General features: G+C 35.6%; 1 long non-coding RNA gene across 1 annotated transcript; it reads left to right on the top strand.

The window, feature by feature from the left end:
- Positions 1-1117: 1117 nt before the first annotated feature.
- LOC120095568 (uncharacterized) lies at positions 1118-16278 on the top strand. The gene is made up of 2 exons (XR_005491113.2): positions 1118-1263; positions 15777-16278. It is a non-coding gene; the product is annotated as an uncharacterized LOC120095568 (long non-coding RNA).
- Positions 16279-19213: the final 2935 nt, after the last annotated feature.

The raw sequence follows: 19213 nt of genomic DNA, 5'->3' as shown, positions 1-19213 counted from the left end.
AAATAATAGACATTTTATAAATATTGGATAAATTGTTTTATTATTTTCAGGAAGTTTTCATATTATCTAGTAGACACAACTAAGCATACTGTTGGATTTAGCTAGTACCACTGACATAAGAGATGACCTGGTCCATGGTTCTTTTTTTGGATGGATTTTGAAAAAGATATAAAGCAATAAGACTAAACTCATAAGTGTTTGTTCTACAGTTCTGTTTTTCTTTATATATTTACTGTACTAATGTATCTTTTTAAAATTATGGATCAGATAAGTTGATACAGTTTAAAGTTATGGATCTGTTTATTGTTGTATATATGTATGTGTGTGTGTGTGTGTGTGTGTGTGTGTGTGTGTGTGTACTTGTGCCTGTAATGTGTGTGTATGAGTGAGTACAGGTGGGCATCTGAAGTGGCCCACAGGTTTAGGTCAAAGGACAACCTACTTTGGGTATCAGGTCTTGTCTTGTACCATGTGAACCTTCAGGTATTAAACTCAGACCATCAGCCTGCACACTCTGCTCCTGCCCACCCTGTCCATCCTTCTTACAGAAAAATTGAGGAGTCATGTGAAATGTTCTTAATTAGAAAGAAAGACCTGTTACCTCATAAAATGAATTTACAATGTCCCTTCTGTTTCTTTTTTGTGGAATAATTTGAAGGGTGTTTGTGTTAACTCTTTTTTTGAAAGTGCTAAAATTCTCTGTTAAAACTATCTTGTCCTGGGCTTTGTGTGTATGTGTGTGGGAATAGGGGGCTGGGGGAGGGGAGATGAAGCAGAGACTTTAATGACTATTTTTCACTAGGGGTTAGAGGTCTGTTTAAATCGCTTATCTAACCTTAATTTAAGGTTAGGTGGTACCTATCAAGCAAACTATTACTTTTAGATTTAAAAATCAGATATATAGTTTCTTAAAGTATGTGCTTATGATTCTCTGGATTCTCTTGATGTATGTTGTTATGTCCCACTTTTTATTTGTGGTTTTGTAAATTTTGAATATTCTCTCTGCCTTTTTAGTTAATGTGGATGTGATGGTTTGCGTATACTTGGCCCTGGGATTGGCACTATTAGAAGGTGTGGCCTTGTTGGAGGAAGTGTGTCACTGTGGGGTGGACTTGGAGACCCGCCTTCTAGCTGCCTGAGGATGCTCAGTCTGTTCCTCGCTTCCTTAGGGTGAAGATGTAGAACTCAGCTCCTCCTGCACCATGCCTGCCTGGAGGGTGCCCTGCTCGCACCTTGATGATAATGGACTGAAACTCTGAATCTGTAAGTCAGCCCCAATTAATTGTTGTCCTTTATAAAACTTACATTAGTCATGGTCTCTGTTCACAGCAATAATACTCTAAGACGGTGGATAAGGTTTGGCATTATTATTGATTTTCTCAGTGAACCCACTGTTTTTTCATTAACTCTTTGTATTGTTTTCTTTGTATCTAATTTCAATCCATAGTTTATTTCTTAACATATACTTCTTTTGAGCATGATTCCTTCTTTTTGTTCTAGAGGTTGGAGTGGTATTAAGTGGCTGATATGAGATCTCTCCAATTTTGTAGGTACTCAGTACTATGAAATTGCCTCTTAGGATCATTTTTATTGTGTCCCACATGCTTTGGTATATTGTATATCATTTTTATTCAATTGTTGAAAGTTTTAATCTCCTTCCTTTTTTCTATCCTGACCCATTTTCCTCATTCAGTAGAGATTTGTTTAATTCCATGAGTTTGTAAGCTTTCTGTTGTTTCTGTTGTTATTGTTGTCCAGCTTTAATCTGTGGTGGTCTGATATGATGCAAGAAGTTATTTCAATTTTCTTGAATTTGTTGAAATTTGCTCTATGTACAAGTTTATGGCCAACTTTGTGGTAAAGGTATATTCTTTTGCATTTGGGTGAAATGTTTTGTAAATATCTGTTAAGTCCATATAGTTTATAATGCCTATTAGTTCTAGCCTTTCTCTGTTTAGATTTTATCTAGATCATCTGTCTGTTGGTGAGAGTGCAGTATTGACATCTCCTACTATAAATATGTACCGGTCAATATGTAATTTAACCTGTAGTAGTAGTTTTCACTTGTTTTATTTTGTTATTGTTTTGTTTGTTTTTACAAATGCAGGTGCTCTAGTATTTGGAGCATAGGTGTTAAGAATTGAAATGCAATTTTGGTAGATATAAATCCAAACACCTATAGACATGTGATCTTCTGATAAACAATCAAGAAATACACAATAGAAGAATGGCCAAATTGTGCTGTTCAAACAGGGTATATATAGGTAAATAGATATACATACACCTATCTATATCTATATGTAGAAGAATGCAAATAGATCCATGCCTATCACCCTACATAAATCTCTGGTTCAGATGGATCAAAAACCTATGTAGAAATCAGATACATTGAATCTGATAGAATGTAAAGTGGAGAATATTCTTGAATTCATAGGCATGGGAGATAACTTTCTAATCAGCCTTTACAGGTCAAAAGGCTGTCATTTAGGGAAAGCAACAGCCTACAGAATGGGGAAAAGATTTTTACCAACTCTATATCTAATATAATACTAATATGCAAATTATATAAAAATTTCAGAAACCAGATATCACAAAACTGAATAACCCAATGAAAAAAGTGGGTACATATCTTAATAGATGAAACTCACCTGGTTGCAAAACAGTTAAAGGAATGTTCAGCATTCTTAGCTCTCAGGGAAATACAAATCTCAACTAATTTGGGATTTTATCCTATGTCGAAATGGCTAAGGTTAATAATACACTTGACAGCTTATGCTGGTGAGAATATGGAGCAAGGGGAACACTGCCTTTACTTGTGGGATTGCAAATATGTACACCCACTACAGAAATCAGTGTGGTGGTTCCACAGAAAGATGGAAATTGATCTACCTCAAGACCCAGCTATACAACTTTGTGGAATACACTAAGAAGATGCTTCATCCCACCACAAGGACACTTTCTTAATCATGTTCATTGTGCTTTATCCATAACATCTAGTAATTTGAAACAAACTATATGTCCTTCAACTGGAGACTGGATAAAGAAAATGTCATTTGTTTGTACAATTGAGTATTGCTCAGTTATTAAAATGAAGTTACCCAGATACAGAAAAACAAATATGGTACATATTTATTTATATCCAGATATTAGCCATTAAATGAATGATAACAAAGCTACAATCTGCAGACGCATAGAAGATACATATAGAGGTAGGGAGTAGAAGAAACACATATATCTCAGAAAGGTTTTTATGAGTGGAATATAACAAAGGAGGGAGCAATGAGGATGGAAGGACCATGGGGGAATGGGAAGATAGATGGAACTGTGGTAAGAAATGAAGGAAAGACAGATAGAAAATAAAAACAATTAATAAATTGGGACTACTGTGCTCCCACTGACAATGATCATATGAAATCCAAACCATTTGCCTGGAGCCTGTAGTCTATTTTGATGTAACTAGGTTTCATGACAAGCTATGATAGTTACTTGCGTCTTGATTTAATTTTAGAGGCATTTAAATCCTCCTAATAGTTCAACCTGTTTCTTGATTTGTAAATGTTTCAAGCCTAACAAATCCGGTACAGTGACATTTTAATCCATAAATATAAACATAAGTATAAAGGTAAAACTTAGTTTTCATTGTATAGTGGAGAATGTATTAAACACTAAAAGAAATACATTAGCATTAGTAAAATAGAGTATTAAGAAAATAGCAGTAAAAATGTATAAAGTACTGTTTGTATAGCATGATTGCAGAATATGTATTCAATTATTTCTTGCCTTATGAACAGAGCCTGTGAACTTTTTATAATTGGTAAGCATACAGGCTGCAGTTCACATTCTGATTTGCACATTAGAATCAACTAGAAATTAATATTAATGACACCTATAACCCAACGCGGAAAACAAATGAGAGCCTCTAGGTGGAATCTAGAGATCTATATTATTTTTTAAACTTCCCAGATGAATCTAAACTGCAGCAGATTGAAAGTAAATGGTTTTTGCATGCATTATGCTTATGCAGAGGAGGGCAAAGCTGACTCCCATTTATGCAAAAGTGCTTGACAAACACATTCCAAATGTAAGTTAGCATTAAATGAGTAAGTTGCCCACATTTGCGAAAAAATATTTTTATGTTACAAAAATGACAGAAACAAAAATGTTCCAGAGCAGAGTGATGGCTGCTACAAAATTTTTCGTCGAGTATGGAAATAATCACTTTTGAATAGATCGACTAGTAAATGATAGAAGAATGTATACAATGGTGCCAATAGTTATTTAAAGCAAACATTAATTAGGACGTACTAGAGACACCTAGTTCTATTTTTTTTCACTTTACATCCTGATCATAGGCCCCTTCTGTCCTCTCTTCCAAGTCCTATCCTTAAAATTTCCTCCCTCCATTGCCTACTCCCATTCTTCTCAGAGAACAGGAGCTCCTTTGGGGACCATCCCATCCGGAGGCATCTAGTCCCAGCAGAACTAGGAACATATTCTACAGCTAAGGGCCAAACAAACCATCAAGGAGGAGGGAGAGGATTCAATGGCAGTGAACAGAGACCCAGACATCCCAGTCTCATAACCTGCTCCGACTGTTAGAAGACCCACATGAAGACTAAGCTGCACATTTGCTGCAATTGTGTATGGGATCTAGGGTTCAGCTTCCTCCATGCTCCCAGGATTGTGGCCCAGGCTCAGGTTGTTTCTCTGTGTCTTGTGGTATCCTTGATCCCTCAGACTTACCCACTTGTGCTCTCCCCAACTCCTCAACAGGGTTCCTTGGCACCAGCTTATGTTTGGCTGTGAGTTTCCACATCTGCCCTCGTCTGCTGCTGAATGAAGGCTCTCTCACTCCCTACCTATTATCTTGTTGTGGTCTCTGCGTTGTTTCCATATATTGAAGGAGGATGCTTCTCTGATATTGGCTAAGCAAGGCACTGATCTAAAAGTACAGCAGAGTGTCATTAACGGTCATTTATGGATACAATAGCAGTACAGTAGTATATGGTTTTCTTCTAGTCCATGGTCTAACCAGTCTCACGGCCTTGGCCATCTAACAGTGTTATGGTTGGTTTCCATGCAATAGAGTGGGCCTTAAATCTAGTCAGATACAAATTGGTTATTCCCATAAGCTTTGTGTCACTATGGCACAAGCACATCCTACTGGAGATCAGTATTTTAGGTTGCAGGTTTTGTAGTTCCATTGGTATTTATCTTTCTCCTATGATAACATGCAAAGTACCTTCCAGCACCGGGAAACATGAGAATAAAAGCTGTAGGTAGGCACCAACTTGAATTGTCCTTGGTCAATGAGTTGTGTAGGGTTTTTCTTCAGGAATAATATCTTACCGTCAGTTTGCAGAGACTAACAAATAGCTTTGGTCTTATCCTGCATTGATTAGGGGATCCTGTGGGATCCCTGTGGTCAACAATTCAATGATATGTAACCCATTCCCAGTACTGGAAGTATACTTTGGTAAGGAGAAATGTTGAGATGAAGTCCTGTCTCCTCAGTTACTGGTAAGTTAATTTACACAGCATTTCTATATCTACATATTTAAGAAGATTCTATGATATTGTTTCCATATGCCCCCTAAAATGGCCCTTAGTTTTAGCTTCTTGTATTCACTTTTTCACACTTCATCTGCCATCCTTTTCCCAATTCTAACCATCCCGTCAACCATCCACAACTGTCTATTCTATTTTCCCTTCCTAGGGAAATCTATTCCCAAGCCCTGATCTCTTAATCTATACAAAACTCTGGGATCAGATTGATTGTTGCTTTTTCTTGAACAGTACACATTTAGTGTCCACACATAAGAGACTATACATTGTATTTGTCTTTCTGCATTTGTTTACCTAATTACTGGGTGTCTTTTCTAATTCCACCTATTTATGTCTGAATTTCAACATTTAATTTTTTCACAGTGGAGGACAATTCTATTTTGTAAAAGTATCACTATCCATTTGGCTGTGGATGGACATCTAGGCAGTTTACAATTTCAGACTACTAAGAATAGAGCAACAATGAACATTGTTGAACAAATGGCTCTGTTGTAGGATGAACGAGCCTTTGGGTGATACACCTCTGGATACCAAGATCCTGTGGATCTTGAGGTAGATCTATTTCCAAATTCCTGAGAAACTGCCATACTGATTTTCATAGTGTTGCAGTTTCACCAGCAATGCCAAAGTGTTTCCTTTAAATACTAATTAGCATGGGCTATCATTTGTTTTAGTTAATATTGACCATTTTGATTGGTGAAATCTCAAAGTAGGTTTTATTTACAATACCCTCATTGAATATATCTTTAAGTGTTTCTCAAATCATTCTTAGATCTGATTCTAAGAATTATGTTTCAGTGGATTTTTTAATTGGGTAATTTGTTTTCTTCATGTCTAGTTTGTTTTTGTAAATTTTTTATTATATATTTCTTTACGTACATATCAAACGTTATTCCTTTTCCTGGTTTCCTGTCCATAAGCCCCCATTCCGTCATCTCCCCCTCCCCTATACATTTCCTTTATTGCCCTCCCCCATATTTCCCTGGACTGGGGGTCCAATATTGGTAAGACCAAGGGCTTTCCCTTCCACTGGCTTCCTAACAAGGCTATTCTCTGCTACATATGCAGTTGATGCCCTGGGTCAGTCCATGTATAGTAGTGGTTTAGTCCCTGGAAGCTCTGGTTTAGTTGCATTGTTGTTTTATGGGGTCTCAAGCTCCTTCAACTCTTTCAATACTTCCTCTAATTCCCCCAAAGAAGATCCTATTCTCAGTACAGTGGTTTGCTGCTAGCATTGACCTCTGTATTGGACAAGCTCTGAGGAGAGATCTATATCCAGTACCTTTCCGCATGCATTTTTTAACTTCATCAATCTTATCTAGTTTGGGTGGCTGTATATATATGGGCCACATGTGTGTCAGGCTCTGAATGGCCATTCCTTGAGTCACTGCTCTAAGCTTTCCTTCCATAGCCCCTCCTATGAATATTTTCCTCCTTTTAAGAAGGAGTGTGAGCATCTGCATTTTGGTCATCTTTCTTCTTGTGGTCTGTAGATTGCATCTTGGGTAATTTGACCTTTTTGGCTAATATCCACTTATCAATGAGTGCATATCAAGTGTGTTTTTCTGTGATTGAGTAACCACACTCAGGATGATATTTTCCAGTTCATTCCATTTGCCAATGAATTTCATGAGGTCATTGTTTTTGATAGCTGTGTAGTACTCCATTGTATAGATGTACCATATTTTTTGAATTGATTCCTCTGTTGAAGAGCATTTGGTTCTTTCCAGCTTCTGGCTATTATAAATAAGGCTGCTATGAACATGACATGTGTCTCTGTTGAATGTTGGAGCATCTTTTGGGTATATGCCCAAGAGAGGTATAGCTGGGTCCTTAGGTAGTGTAATGTCCAATTTTCAGAGGAATCTCCAGACTGACTTCCAGAGTGGTTGTACCAGTTTGCAATCTCACCAAGAATGGAGGAGTATCCTTCTTTCTCCACATCCTCACCAGCATCTGCTGTCACCTGAGTTTTTTTATCTTAGCCATTCTGACTGGTGTAAGGGTTGTTTTGATATGCATTTCCCTGATGACTAAGGATGCTGAACATTTCTTTAGGTGCTTTTTGGCCATTCGATAATCCTCAGAATGTTTTGTTTAGCTCTGAACCCCATTTCTAATAGGGTGATTTGGCTCTCTGGAATCTAACTTCTTGAGTTCTTTGTATATTTTGGGTATTAGCCCTCTATCAGAAGCAGGATTGCTAAAGATCTTTTCCCAATCTGTTGGTTGCTGTTTTGTCCTGATGACAGTGTCTTTTGCTTTACAAAAGCTTTCCAGTTTTATGAGGTCCCATTTGTCGATTCTTGATCTTAGAGTATAAGCCATTGGTGTTTAGTTCAGGAAAATTTCCCTAGTGCCCATGTGTTCAAGACTCTTCCCCATTTTTCTTCTATTAGTTTGAGTGCATCTGGTTTTTTGTGGAGGTCCTAGATCTATTTGGAATTAAGCTTTGTACATGGTGATAAGAATGGATCATTTTGCATTTTTCTACATGCTGACCTCCAGTTGAACCAGCACCACTTGTTGAAAATGCTGTCCTTCCATTGAATGGTTTTATCTCCTTTGTTAAAGATCAAGTAGCTATAGGTGTGTGGGTTCATTTCTGGGTCTTCAATTCTGTTCCAGTGATCTACCTGCCTGTCTCTGTACCAATACAATACAGTTTTTATGATTATTGCTCTGTAATACTGCTTGAAATCAGGGATGGTGATTCCCCCAGAAGATCTTTTCTTGTTGAATATAGTTTTTGCTATCCTGGGTTTTTTGTTATTCCAAATGAATTTGCAAATTGCTCTTTCTATCTCTATAAAGAATTGAGTAGGAATTTTGATGGGGATTGCATTGAATCTGTAGATTGCTTTTGGCAAAATGGCCATCTTTACTATATTAATCCTGCCAATCCATGAGCATAGAAGATCTTTCCATCTTCTGAGATCTTCCTCAATTTTTTTTCTTCAGAGACTTGAAGTTCTTGTCACACAGATCTTTCACTTGCTTGGTTAAAAGTCACACCAAGATATTTTATGTTATTTGGGACTATTGTGAAGGGTGCCATTTCCTTAATTTCTTTCTCAGCCTGTTTATCCTTTGAGTAGAGAAAGGCTACTGATTTGTTTGAGTTAATTTTGTACCCCGACACTATGCTGATGTCGTTTATCAGGTTAAGTAGTTCTCTGGTGGAAGTCTTGGGGTCGCTTAAGTATTCTATCATATCATCTGCAAATAGTGATATTTTGATTTCTTTCCTTCCAACTTGTGTCCCTTTGACCTCCTTTCACTGACTGATTGCTCTGGCTAGGACTTCGAGTATTATATTGAATAAGTAGGGAGAGAGTGGGCAGCCTTCTCTAGTCCCTGATTTTAGTGGGATTGCTTCGAGTTTCTCCCCATTTAGTTTGATGTTAGCTACTGGTTTGTTGTATATTGCTTTTACTATGTTTAGATATGGGCCTTGAATTCCTGTTCTTTCCAGGACTTTTATCATGCACGTGTGTTGAATTTTGTCAAATGCTTTCTCAGCATCTAATGAAATAACCATGGGGTTCTTATTTTTTAGTTTGTTTATATAGTGGATTACATTGATGGATTTTCGTATATTAAACAATCCCTGCATTCCTGGGATGAAGCCTACTTGATGATGATGGATGATCATTTTGATGTGTTCTTGGATTCAGTTTGCAATAATTTTATTAATATTTTTGCATTAATATTCATAAGGGAAATTGGTCTGAAGTTCTCTTTCTTTGTTGGGTCTTTGTGTGGTTTAGGTATAAGAATAATTGTGGCTTCGTAGAAGGAATTCGGTAGTGCTCCATCTGTTTCAATTTTGTGGAATAGTTTGGATAATATTGGTATGAGGTCTTCTATGAATGTCTGATAGAATTCTGCACTGAACCCATCTGGACCTGGGCTCTTTTTGGTTGGGAGACTTTTAATGACTGCTTCTATTTCTTTAGGAATTATGGGGTTGTTTAGATGGTTTATCTGTTTCTTGAAGGCCCAGGGAAGAGAAATACCCAGGTTAATGAGATAGAAGAGGAGCACCCTCTCAGAGGCAAGGGGTAGGGGTAATCGTGTGAGGAATGGTGTGGGGAGGACCAGGAGGGGGAGCAATGACTGAAATGTAAATAAATAAAATTAATTTTCAAAAAAGGTTTTTCTTTATTAATTTCTTCCTTGGCCCATTTTTGTTCAGTAGGGAGATAGCTGTTCAATGTCCATGAGTTTGTTGTTGATATCCATCTTTAGTCTCTAGTGACTCAATTGTTTTCAGGTTGGTTTGTTGGTTGGTTGGTTTTGTTTTGTTGTTTTTGTTTTCTTAATCTGTTCAGACTTGCTTGATGCCCAAGTATGTGGCCAATTTTGAAGAAAGGTTCTATTAATGGTAGAAAATATATATTATTTGTATTTGGATAAAACTAGCCTTTTTCTTACATTATTCTGTTTGGTCAAGAATGAACCTTATTTTTGATTCTTGTTTAGGATGTCAAGTGCATTCATATTCTTTGAATCAAATAGACAATAGCTGCAGCAGTCAAAGGTAAAGGTAATATTTATTTTAAAATGTGACTGAGTTATGTGTCCATTTACAAAAGAAGAAGAGATAAATAACCAGATTCCAGGCCATAGATTCACAGTCCTGAAAAGCCTCTTAGGAACAACTGAACATAAAGTAGAGCTTCTTTTCCCTGGTCTCTTCTCTATAGCCTTTCAATTTAGCATATGCACAGGTTCAGAATCTATGAAACAAACTGCACTCAGGCAGGGTGCAACAGATTGTCACAAGAGGGAAGGTACTCAAGAATATAAAATACGTTTCTAAAAAATTCAGTGAGTCCAAAAAAATGTTTAAAGATACATCTGTTTTCCCTCCAAAGTTAATCTCTCCATGTAATTATGATTTTACATGCTGCATTGGAAGAATCTCACGAAAATCTAATAGGATGCATTTGAGAGAGAGAGAGAAGAAAATTTCTAATATGATTATCATAGGTGTCAATGCTGCATTAAGTCTTAATGGTCACAACTACCAAGTACATAATTGAATTGTGAATAGTCACGACACTGGCATTTTATATTTGTTCAGTGGAATGTACAATTTATATCTTTGACCTCTTTTCACCTAGATGCAATATAATAAACAAGCTTGATTTAACCTATATTATACTTGAGAAATACATTTACGTCACAAGAAATAAACCATAGAGTTTTCTGTACTAACATAGGTTTCTTTCAATGTGTAAATAAGAACATTGTAAGTGGATAATGGTTACAAGGAAAACATTTTTCATATTTTCCATTGACAGGGAACAAATCTACCTGGTATTTTGTACTATATTCACATTGCTTTAAAAATTTCCAATACTAATAGTTCAGACTTCATCTACATGGTGCTAAAATTGTGAGGAAAAGTGAGTTACTTACAGAGTTCAGGGATCAACAATGGCAGCAGTGCTGCATCTGAAGTCCAGAAATAGCACGTACAAGAAATGTCACCTATTCAAAGCTTTTATCCCGCATCTTACCTAAAATGTACAGTGACAGTGACACTAGAAAACAGGGAACATCAAAGCATAAAGCCACATTTCACAAGGAAGTATAAATATAATTGTGTAGATATATACATATTTATATAAATGTGTTCTTTCCTTGAAGATGATAAGAAAATTCTAAATTAGTTTCTATTTATATTTAAGCATTTTGTTATAAGTATATAGGAAAAAGACTGAAAGCATGATTGGTGGGAAGAAATCTTTCTAAGGGGAGTGATTCACAAGCTGGAATAAAATAAGGGGAAAGGATATATGGAGATGAGTATAAAGTACACTATAGAAAGAGAAATGTGTATGGAAACAGGGAGGAATAAAGGAAAGGAAGGAGGGCAGGAGGGGACAAAAAGTGCTGGGCACACCTGGGGAGAACAGAATGGGAAGAAAGAAAGGAAGCACAATCAGATACTAGGAGAAAAACAAAATGATGGTTTAGAAAAGAAAGAAATATAAAAAGGTAAATTAATATTTACTATAAGCCTCTGTTTCCCATGTATTATATGATTTCATAATCATAACATTTTCAAGATATAATTATTCTCTATTATAATGAAGATAACGGTACAGAAGAGAGTTACTCAATATTCAAATTTGCACATAAGAAGCATGATTATTATTAATTTAAAGAATGGGCTGTGAAACAATAATTTAAAATATGTACTTATGTGTATATATCTTACATATGAATCATTGTAATGAAAAGCTAATGTATCTGAGTTATAGAAACCTTTGATTATTGCTATATTGATCCTCAAGAATTGCCATAAAGCCAGAACTTCTTATAAAGGAACCTTTTAATCCTAAGTGCTTTTGTTCATGATCCTTGGCCTAGGTTAACTGAATTTTATAATTATATTCTCACCAACAAAGTAAAGATTGACCAGCTACAGTCTCATCTGGGGTCTCAGTTGGGGAAACACACTTCCCTGTTCACAAACGCATTGGTAGTATTCAGTCAATGATAAGCCTGGGTACAACTTGACTTTGCTCATTGCTGGTGGAATTGCTTTCTGGATGGAACAAACCCTCACAGTCACTGCTATATGGAATCTTCCTCATTAGGATCACTTAACTTTATTGAGGCATTCAGAAGAGATGGTAACTGCTATTCAACCACTCTATTCTGTTTTTAGGACCAGCTTATTGACTCTGCCCATGTTTCAAAGAAGGAAGTCATGCAAAACATGAACTAGTGAAAGAGACCAAGTGATAATCATCATGTAAACCAAAACAAAGATAAACCAAAATTCTATCTAGATGATTAGTAATTAATTAAAATCTAAAATCATTCTGCATATGATTATATTGCAAGATGGAGAAAATTTAGGATTTTTTTCTTTGTGTTTGTGTGAGTGTGTGTTTGCTGCTGTTATTTTGTTTCAAAAAGAAATAGGGATATTCAAAAACAAACAAACAGATTTGAGTGTATTGGTTGCCTTTTTAAGATAGTTCCTATCAATTGGATGCACCAAGTAGTCATTTTTGAGTTGAGAGGCATCTATGAGCTGTCTTTGGAATGTGCTCTCTGATATACACAATGTAGTGTTATCTAATGCCACAGTATCCCAAGGACAACAGAAAACTGAGTTAAGTAAGAAAAGCACTGAGAGAAGAGACTGTCTAGATAGGTCCTTCCTGCTACATCATGTGATGGCTTGGGAATTTTATATGGCTTGAACTTTGCACAGTGATTCGATTGGCAAATTGTTCTATGCGGTCAAACACAAACCAAAGAAATTAGCAACTTGAAATAAAAGTGACATGAAATTTAGCCAAGGGACATCTGGAAATAAAGTCAATAACTGGAGTCCCCAGGCAAGCTAACAAAATGTTCAAGTTTGCCAGAAGAAGACACAGAATGAAATCAACTAAAGAACAGATTAACCTAATCATAAACCAGGCATGTGGCAACTCCACTGATAATTGCACTCCAGTGAGTCACTTATAATGCCATTACAGTGCACATTAGTCACCCTTCTGCCCTACTTGCCCAAAATAAACTGCAGACTGCCAGTGTAACAGCTGTTCTCTGCTTTGTAGAGTTTATAAATGTTGTGGAAAAAAAAGACTAAAGTATATACCTTGTTGCCTTGTGCTAGCCTGTCTGCTGGTAGCAGCATAGTATTTCTTTTAATAGACAAATAAATATGTAATCCATGAGGAGTTTCTTACTTTTTACAGGTACTTGTTGGGTTTCTGCATCTGTGTTTCCTTGAAGGGGTAGAGTGTATCTTGAGACTAATGAGAACAGAATTTCTTGTTGATATTGTTTGCTTATTTTTGAGACAAGAATCACTAAGTAGTCCTGCCTGGCATAGAACTCCTATGTAGACCAGCCTGGCCAGTAATTAGATTCTTAATTTGGATGGCATTGAATAATGAAAGCCTCTGTTCAGATTTTTAGAAAAGTTGCTGATGTGAAAATAAGACAAAGATCTAGAATTCTGTGAAATATGGTAATAAGAACCTATATAATGCTGTAATATGTTTCAAATAATTATAAAATAGTCTCCAATTGAGTGGACACCATGTTAAATATGAGAGCTCATTTACTTATTAAATTTTTCTATGGCTTAAATCTCAGACATGCTGCACATGAGACCATGGTAGACAAAACACATGAAAATGTAGAATGTATTAAAGACAACCCAAAGATTCAAAAGACTAGTCATAATACTAAACATTCAAAAGCTTAATGAAAAAGCAGTATTTCAATGAAATGTATGTGGAGTCCACAAAGTCAGTTCTGCTTGTTTTAGAGAAAAACACTTCAACAAAGATGCTAATTCATCTGGATCTGAGTGAACAGTATGAGTTTGATAGATAACAAAAAAGAAGGAGAGGTAACATTAACAATACAGTATTATAATTGACATATAACACAACAGTTTAGGAATCTCATTTATCCTGGTACTGGATGGACAATGCCAGTTAGAACACCCATTTCCTCATTCCTTGACTAGGCTTTTAGCATCTGTTTGTCATGAACTGGTTTAATAGTTTTTGAATTCAGTAGCTCATAGTCAATTTTACAGGCTAATATTATATGTATATACATATGTGTGTATATATATATATCATTATTATATATATATATTTATAAAAATATACTTATATATAATTAGGACCATATATATATACAAAATACAAAATTAGGGCTATATTCTTCCTGGAAAATCTAGACGAAACCTCTTTTCTTGTCCGTTATAGGTCCGTTCTAGAGGGTGGCTGCATTTTCTCTTTTGACTACATCAGTCTTCTCTCTGGTTCCACCAATCATATTTTCAAGAATTTGCCATCAAGATTTAAGTTCTAGTTACCTGTAAATAAGTGGTTTTATAACGTCATTTTTTTTTACCAGTCTCTCTTTCCTTACCTGGTTGTATTTCTCTTCCGCTGCTCTTTAAATATCATTACAAAACTAACTACTTACACTGGAATCAACTTTTATTCATTCAGAAATTAAAGAAAATATGACTTAAATTGCAGATAATATTAATTTCTTTGTTGTAATGGAAAATGAAGTGTGGACAGATCAAACTATTTCTTCTAAGTTTTATAACTAGAAAATATGATGGCTACTTTAAGACTTATGCTCTTTTAGCAAATCATTCTTTTGGCTTGTCTAATGAATAGTAGGGGTAGACATACATCATAAGAAATAATACAATAATTATATTGTATTGTATAATAATTATAACATATTGTATAATAATTATACTATTTTAAGCATGTAAAATACATACTTCTACAGAGTCTACAGATTCTTCATATATCTCATATCAGCTTTGTGGCAAGCACATTATGTCACTAAATTCTTCTATATCAAAGGCTAGAAATGGCATGTATTCTGAAAATTTATTTGCAGTCATGCATTCTTATGGAGGTATGAAAGATGACACTTTCCTTGTCTTGTTGGTATCATTTGCAGAAGCCTAGTTGATATGCAATGTTTAGCAGCCCGAGGGAAATGTCTGTCTGTGCTGGAAAAATGCACCTCCCCAGCAGCATTGTGATGAAAGTCTGTGACCACTAGCTTCATCCTTATCTCAGAACCAGTCTGTTTCTTGAGACATGGGAAGTTTCCCAAATTCCTGCCTTAGGACCTCTGAGTACTATGTGATATATCTTCTTAAGCCATTGTTCATGCCATTGTGAGCATCAATAAGTCAAATTCATATAAACTAATCAAAATAGTTTGAGACCTTCGTCTCTGAGTTAATTTTAAAATCAAGATTTGTATCTATATCTTTCTATTTGTTAGAGTACCTTGTGTTGGAGTTTCCATAGTCACTGTTCAAAATGAGAGGTCATAACACAACAGGGTTGAGAGTCTGCTCTCATTTTAATATTATAAATTAGAAACGTATCTGTACTTTTGGTTTGATTAGATTTTTTTAACCTAGGGAATGACTAGAAGCAGCATGCTTTCAAAAGGCACAGAAACGATTACATCAGGATGTATCAAGAATCTATTAAAAAGCAGATTCCAAACCAGTAAGACCCTGGCAGCATTCTCAGCTCTGAAGAGGTGCTACCTATTGTTGGTGGTCCTTTTATACTATAGTTTCATAGTGGTCAGGATTCTATGGGAGCCCCTAGCCATTGAGTGTTCTTTGCAACTTTACTAATACCCTGTGTTTTATTTATCCTAAGCAGAGAACTGAGAAGAACCTGAGGGAAGAAATGAAGTAGTTGAAGAATAAAGAGGATTCTTTCAGAGCAAACATATTGAGCAGGATGGGGCCTTCCCAGATATCTGCAAGACTCACATCACTGCGAATAGTTCAGCATTATCGGTGACAAAAAGAAAAATTAAAAGAGAAAGAAAAGAAAGGAAAGAAAAGAAAAGAAAATCACAGACCACTGCCCAGTGTGGCCAAGCTCTGTTACTGTGTGTGCTTCTTTGACATACAGCAATCCTGTTCAATACGAGAATGTTCGTCATCTCAACTTCCCACTCATTCACTAGGATGTTTGAGGAGCCTGGTTGCCACAGGTGCTTAACAGCAGGTGTATAGTGTTTGTATTGATTTTTTAAGCAGTTAGCTCACTGCTTAATCCTTTATGCCTGAGAGTACAAAAATCTTTGCTCTACTGAAACTGTTTCCCAGACTCTGACATGCAATTAATACTAATTAAACATCATATTAAATTTTAATTTATTGTCTTATTATCCCTTCTCATGAGTACTCAAGTAGGAAAAATATTGATTCTGTCTAAGGGTAGGTGCAGGAATGGGTTTGTTTTCTTTGTTAAAGAATTAAAAGGCAAGAGGAGGTACTTTCAGATCTGGGAAAGACATGGGAGAGCCATCATAGGCTGCTGATGAAACCAGGGTCTTCCCTTTCTCAGTCTCCTTAAGAAAAAGAACGAGTTACACTAAAATATGAGGTTAATTTATCAGAGTTTAAAGGAGGAAACCCCAAAGCAGGCACAGTGTAAATCTCACAGATGCCCAGAGGAAGAGAATGGAGACAGAAAGCACACTCAGAAGTCATCTACATGGTAGCAGGAAGCCATAGTGTGGGAGAGGGGTGCTGTAGATAAAAGCAAGGAAGTCCAACATTAATTGTGATGTTTCAAAGCATACCTAGCCGTTATTCAGCATCTCAACAAAACAAGAGAAGGAAAAGGAATAGAATGTGCATGTCATTCTGAGTCAGGACCCCAAAATGTAGGTTAAACAAATCTTACATTGTTCATAGCGTATAGGATGGCACCAAGCCAAAAGAATTCTGAGAAAGAATCTTACACTGTCATATTAAGCTGAACCTTCCTTCCTGGGGGTGTTCCCTTAGCCAGGTCCCTGGCATATCCCTCTGGAATTTTAAACTCAAACAAATAGATTATGTGGGTAAGTGTAAGAAACCAATAAATAAGCAAATATTCAGAATTCCAATTCACAATCCTGGTATATTGTTTAAATTATCATAAAATCTGATGAATTTTACTGTTTTTTATTAATACTTTGTTCTTATTTGTCGATATAGATTGTTCTATGGACAGTCTTAACGACTTGGTTTTTCATAACTTGATTTTAATAATAATGACTAAGATTTTCAAAGTCTATATTTAAAACTTAGGCATGGAATGTTTGAAAATTTAAGATAGTATAGCATTAAAAGTTAGCTTCACAATAATAGAAACATAAACTTGCTTGATCATTATTCAGTAGTATCAAATAGTGTTTAAGAAAATAATCTATATTTTCCAAGTATTTGATTTTACTAATAATCTCCTTACTTTTATTGGCTTAATATTGGTGTTTGTTTGTTTTTATTTTTCATTACTGGATTTTTTCATTACTGAATATTTAACTCATGATCTTGTGAATGCTAGATAAGCACTTTGCCCCATTTTTAAATACAACATTTCCAACTTCATTTTTAAGAAAAAATTTTAAAAAGCTACACTATCAAAATAAAGCATTACTTTCAACTATGAAATCTATTTACTCGTTTTGACTTGAAAACTGCTTGAGTGTTATGGTTTTATTTAACAAATAAAAATGACATTTGATTGAAATACTTTCTAAATGAGGTTTTATTTCTGAGTAATGATTTAACAGTGATCACAATCCCTTTTTTCACTAAAATACATTTTTTAAATACCTGGGTTATGAGTCAATGTGCATAATGCTCTTATACTTGATCATACAACTCATCTTATATCATGCAAACTTGATGAATTAATATAAGATAAATATACAAAATTACTTGTATTTCTACACATTTATAGTGAATGATTCAAAAAGAAAATTAAGAGGGGAAATCAACTTAAATCATTTGTGCTTTAGAACTATTATGTTTAGGATTATTGAAACTTTCCCCCACCTCCAAAAAAGTTCCTCTGTCTATATCAGAGATATACGGACATTACTTCACTTGATGAAACTCTTATATATGCATATTCTTAGGGTTTCATTGCTGTGAAGAGAAATCATGACTATGGGAACTTTATAAAGGAAAACTTTTAATTGGAGGTGGCTTACAATTTCAGAGGTTTAGTTCATTATGATCATGGTGGGAAACATGGTAACATGCAGGCAGACACAATGCTATAAAGATGCTAAGAATTCATCTTGATCCAAAACCATAGAAGGAGACTGTGTACCACACGGAGCTCAGTTTGAGCATTTAAGACTTGGAAGCATAGCTCCACAGTGATATACTTCCTCCAACAAGGCCACACCTACTCCAGGAAGGCCACACCTCCTACAAAGTCCCACTCCCTATGGACAAGCATTCAAACACATGAGGCTATTGGGGTTCATACCTTATTTAAGACCACTACATATGTCTAATTCCTTTCACATTCTCCTTATACTTATCCTAAAGGAAGGGGGAGTAACAGGGAGAAAAGATTAGAGACAAATAATTCTTCTATTTGATACTCAAAGGTCGATTTGCCAAGTATACAAGATGAGCTACAGTATGAAAGAGAGTAAAATTATGACTTCCCCATTTTTTACACATGTAGATATGAAAAGATGGCTCCAGTGTAAGAGTTGTAAAGTATAACCACAAAGCTACACATAAAAATGAGAGCAGTACCAAGTAGACTGAGGAGCATGCAGATTTCATTGGGTTTTCCATCTTTAAGTATTATATCAGTTCCTTGTAAACATTAGAGAAGGTTGAAATCACTGGGAAGAAAGATGACAGAAATTTGTGAAGTAGCACACTTTCATCTCAGGAGCCCAAGGCAGGTGGATCTCTGTGAATTTGAGACCACCCTGGTCTACATAGTGAGTTCTAGGATAGACAGTATTATGTAGAGATACTCTCTCAAAATGAAAAAGAAAGAAAGAAAGAAGGAAAGAAAGAAAGAAAGAGAGAGAAAGAGAGGAAGAAAGAAAGAGAAAGAAAGAGAGAAAGAAAGAGAGAAAAGACAGAGGGGAAGGGGAAGGGAAGGAGGAAAAATGAAGGAAAGAAATTTCTGAAGTAAATTGCATACACTGGAAGGTTTTGAGGTTCAACAGAGAGGCCATATAAAGATTGGAAAAACAAAGGGAGAGATGAGCATTTATTCAGTTCCTATTCTAAAATGTGTGAGAAAATGCTTCATTCTTATCAAAGACAGTAATTTTAAAA

This window comes from Rattus norvegicus, chromosome 11 (genome assembly GCF_036323735.1).
Source record: "Rattus norvegicus strain BN/NHsdMcwi chromosome 11, GRCr8, whole genome shotgun sequence".
NCBI classification, from domain to species: Eukaryota; Metazoa; Chordata; class Mammalia; order Rodentia; family Muridae; genus Rattus; species Rattus norvegicus.
The sequence above is the reverse complement of the archived record's forward strand: the minus strand, read 5'-3'. Positions and strand labels throughout refer to the sequence as shown.